The sequence below is a fragment of the Artibeus jamaicensis genome, unplaced genomic scaffold, assembly GCF_021234435.1.
Source record: "Artibeus jamaicensis isolate MK-2021 breed Jamaican fruit bat unplaced genomic scaffold, CSHL_Jam_final contig_354, whole genome shotgun sequence".
Taxonomy (NCBI): Eukaryota; Metazoa; Chordata; class Mammalia; order Chiroptera; family Phyllostomidae; genus Artibeus; species Artibeus jamaicensis.
The window spans coordinates 2,326,277-2,331,025 of record NW_026521803.1 but is presented as its reverse complement, the minus strand read 5'-3'; the positions used below and the strand labels follow the sequence as shown (position 1 = coordinate 2,331,025).

Here is a 4,749-nt window from a genome sequence, read left to right as displayed (position 1 = left end):
AAGGAAAGAACTAATGAAAGATACCCGAAATGAAGTAAAGCAAAATATTTATGGAACCAACAGTGACAAGAAGGAAATCAGGATTCAAAGCAACAATTTGGAACAAAAGGAAGAAATAAACATCCAACTGGGTCACAATGAAGAACCAAGAATCAAAAAAATGAAGAGAGGCTGAGAATTCTCTGGAACAACCTGAAATGTTCCAATATGTGAATTATAGGGATGCCAGAAGGAGAAGAACAGCAGCAAGAAATTGAAAACTTATTTGAACAAATAATGAAGGAAAATTTCCCCAATCTGGTGAAGGAAATAAACTTTCAGGAAGTCCAGGAAGCCTAGAGAGTTCCAAGGAAGATGTACCCAAGGAAGCACACACCAAAACACATCATAATTACATTACCCAAGATTAAAGACAAGGAGGAAATCCTAAAAGCAGCAATAGATAAGGAGACAGTTACCTACAAAGGAGTTCCCATAAGACTATTCATATGATTTCTCAAAAGAAACATTAAAGGCAAGAAGGCGCTGGAAAGAAGTATTTGAAATCATGAAAGGCAAGGACCTATATCTAAGACTACTCTATCCAGCAAAGTTTTCATTTAGAGTGGAGGGGCAGATGAAGTGCTTTCCAGATAAGGTTAAGTTAAAGGAGTTCATCATCACTAAGCCCATATTACATGGTATGTTAAAAGGACTTATCTAAGAAAAAGAAGATAAAAAATATGAACAATAAAATGACAACAAACTCACAACTATCAACAAATGAACCTAAAAGAAAATAAAACAATGAAAACAAAAACTTAGCAAGTAACCAGAACAGGAACAGAATGAGAGAAATGGACACCACACAGAGGGAGTTCAGTGGGGAAGGGGAAGGGAGGAATGGGGGGAAAGGTACAAGGAAGAAGAAGCATAATTAATAAAATAGATGAAGAGAGATAAAAATGGTATAGGAAACAGAGGACTCAAAGAAATTACATGTACAACTCATGGACATGAACTAAGGTGGGCAGAATGTTGGGTTGGGGGGGCAAGGTGGAGGGGGGATAAAGAGAAAAAATTGGGAAAACTGTAATAGCATAATCAATAAAAATACTTTAAAAAGATTAGAGCAGAGATAAATGAAGTAAAAATAGAAAAACAATAAAATCAATGAAATTAATTTCTTGTCATTAGAGAAAAAATTAATAAAACTGACTAACTTCAGGTACACTGGGAAAGAAAAAAAGAGGATGTAAATAATTTAAATCAGAAACGAAAATGGGGACTTCACAACGAACTTCACAGAAATAAAAATGTAAAAATTTGATGAATAATTGTCCTCCAATAAATTAGATAAAATGGACAGATTCCCAAAGACACTTAAGTTAATAATATTGACCCAAGAAGAAATAGAATATCAAAGCAAAATTAGAACAAGTAAAGACATTACCTCGGTTATTTAAAAAAAACAAACAAAAGACTCCAAACTCATTAAAGTCCAGGGCTTCACTGGTGAATTCTACCAAATATTTAAAGAAGAATTAACACCAACTCCTCTCAAACTCTCCTCTTTTTAAAAGATATTTTTCTCTTTATTTAAAAATTATTTAAAAATGTATGCCACAGTAAAAAATTCAAACAGTAGAAGGAAGAATCCATAGAAAAATCACTTCCTCACTCCACAGTTCCAACCCCAGGAGTTTATATACCATTCTAGAAGTGTGCTTTCCACATATAAACAAATTTTTAATTTAAAAAACATCCACATTTCCTAAGTGTCTTTCCACATCAGCACATTCAAACCTTCTTAGTTCTTTTAAGACTAGTTAATTTAACCAATTGCCTATAGGTTAACATTTTGATGGATCCCAGTATTTTATACACAGCATCTTTATATATTGGAACAATTAAGGGAATGGGTGAGTGCTAGGAAATAGTTCTCCTAAGTTTACAATTTTCATTGACTAAAATAGATTCTAACGATTGGAACACACTTTCAAAAGCAGTATAGCTAGGCTGGCAGGTGAACTCAAGAGCTGACAATTTTATTACTAGTAAAAGAACAAGGTCATTCCTATGGCAGTTCTAAAGCAATCACATACAATTCTCTCTCAGAGAATTACAAAACACAGCAAACAGGAAAAGAGTAGCTTACATATAAAAAGGTCACTGTTTTGCTTCATGTCAAGAAAATAATTGAAGTAGCCCAGCCAATAGCAAAATAAAAAGAAATAAATGTTTCAGAGCAAACTCTTTTATTAATCTGATATCAAAAAAAGGTCCAAAATAAACCAGAAGACTATGGCAAGTTATAGTTGTGTAAATGATGAAATATGATATTTACTTTTTAAATTCAGTACCTGAAAGACTCCCTTTGTAAAGAAGATGATGCAGAAGTTTACATGCATTACTTCCAGACTGTATTACTTGTTGGAAAAATATAACCTACCAATCAGAATTTGGGTATTACTGCTACCTTTTCCTTCACATTTGTGTCATGGTGATTAATGAACACTCATTTTCTGGGCACATTCTTTTCCATATAACAGGAAAAACAATGAGCTTTCAGTGGAAATAAGCTGAATAGCTGAATGGCCTTCCTTTTTGAGGCAGTTATTTATACCCTGAAATAGTGTAAGAACTTGAAAAAGAATCTCCTCTGTCATGTGGCCATCATAAAGGGAAAGAAATGATGAATCCTCTCAGACACCAAGTAGTCCTTCTATCATGGTTGGATTTGGAGACAAATTCAAGAGCAGTATCCAAACTTGAATCTTGGTGCTTCCACTTCCTGTAAGCAACAATTGCAACAGGTCTGTAACATTCCCATTAAGCAGATGGTCATTAACTGTCATGTTTGTTAACTTCAGTCTGACCAGCTGCACTGGGGAGTTTAGGGAACTAGAGAAGACATCCTCACAAAATTGACTGATGTATATACCTTTACCTTGATTTAATTTTCAACATTCACACTCAGCTTATTCAGTGCATTTAAAGCCTTTTCTTTAATACTGTGGGTGGGATTGCTGATTTTGCTTTCAACAATTGTTCTACCATTCAATTCATGAATAATGGCTTGGTTAGCTGAAAAACCTGCACTGCTACCTGGAGTGCCCAGAGCTCTTTCAATAATTACAGAATCCTCAGTTGACTGAGCAGATGAAGGAGTTTCTGAAGTTGTTCAGCAATTAGGGCATCATCATATGGACCATTGGTTAAATCATCTATGACTGGAGGGGATGCAGCCGAAGCTGCTAGCTACCTTGCCACTGGCCCTGCATCAGTCTGTAAGTGAAATAGCGGGAGCCAGCCTGAGGACCAGGCCTGTCACCACCCAGCCCGCCTCCTGGGCACTGCCCATACAGTCGCTGGGGCCAGGCACAGTGCAGGGCATGGCGTGGGAGGCTCTGGGGGCCAGCAAATGGGTCTGTGAAGCAAACAGGTCCTAAAGCCACCTGAGCTGGAGCTGAACTGCCAGAAGAAAAATCAAACTCTTCTTAAAAAATACAACAGGAAGTAACACTTCCAAACTCATTCTGTAAGGCCAGTTTTACCCTAATACCAAAGACCTCTCAAGTAAAAAAAAAAAACCCTAAAGACCAATGTTTCTCATGAGTATAGATGTAAAAATCCTCAGCAAAATACTACCAAACTGAATCCAACAGAATATTAAAAGACTTATACAGCCATTCAGGTCTGATATCATGGGCCCAGGTGAGAGCAGGCCAGGGAAGGTGAGTGCACCAAGGAGCTTCATTGGAGATCAAGAAGCAGAAATGTCAGCCAAAGGTCTAGGGCTTGAAACTATTTGAATCTGCATATGATAATGGCCTCAGGATGATGGCAAGACTAAGAGGTTTTGAAGTAAAATGTCTTCTTAGTCTAATTCAGTTCTTTGGCTTCAACACAAAAACACTTTTTATAGTTATGAATTTACTGGACAGATTCCTGTCTAAAATGAAGGTACAGCCCAAGCACCTTGGGCGTGTTGGACTAAGCTGCTTCTACCTGGCTGTGAAATCAGTAGGAGAGGAAAGGAATATCCCACTGGCAAGGGAAATAATCCAAATAAGCCAGTAGAGGTTCCGTTTCAGATCAAATGAGAATGAAAAAGATGATATTGGAAAGGTGTCTTGGAAAGTCAAAGCTACTACTGATCTTCATTTTTGCAACTCTATTATTTCGTCATCTAAGAGAACTTACTATTTGAAAGGAGAAACATTATTAATTTTGAAATATTAGAAGCTTAACTTAAGGCATGCTACTGCAGGATCCTATTTTCTAAAGCAAAGCCTTCTGTGTTGGCTTGTCTATTGTTGCATTGGAGATCCAAGCACAGAAGTGTGTGGAGTTAACAGAACGCATAGAACGTCTTCAGAAATATTCCAAGATAAATGGCAGAGATTTGACCTTCTGGCAAGAAAGAGCTCATATCAAACTGAGTATTCATCAAACAAGTATTCCAAACCAAATGTTCAGAAATTGAGATGGATTGTTTCTGCGTGAAGTGCACTGAAACTGAAGCATAGTTATACTACAGAATAACCCACCTTCCAACAATTTCTGAAGCAGTTCCTTAATTGGATTATTACAGCAACAAAAACACTTCTCTGAAGCCCTTCTCCACAATCCTGAAGTATAAATTTTATAATGTTACAGTGGGTTTAAGCTGTGAATCCTCAAAACATCACAACTACATTAGCACTGATGTTCTCAGATTTGGGGAAACTGCATAATTAACATTACACTGTATTAGAATTATGCTGA

General features: G+C 36.6%; 2 pseudogenes; one reads left to right on the top strand and one right to left on the bottom strand.

The window, feature by feature from the left end:
- Positions 1 to 2,434: 2,434 nt before the first annotated feature.
- LOC119034741 (armadillo repeat-containing protein 10-like) lies at positions 2,435 to 3,343 on the bottom strand (annotated as a pseudogene).
- A 419-nt stretch (positions 3,344 to 3,762) lies between these two features.
- On the top strand, positions 3,763 to 4,562 carry LOC119034735 (cyclin-G1-like; annotated as a pseudogene).
- Positions 4,563 to 4,749: the final 187 nt, after the last annotated feature.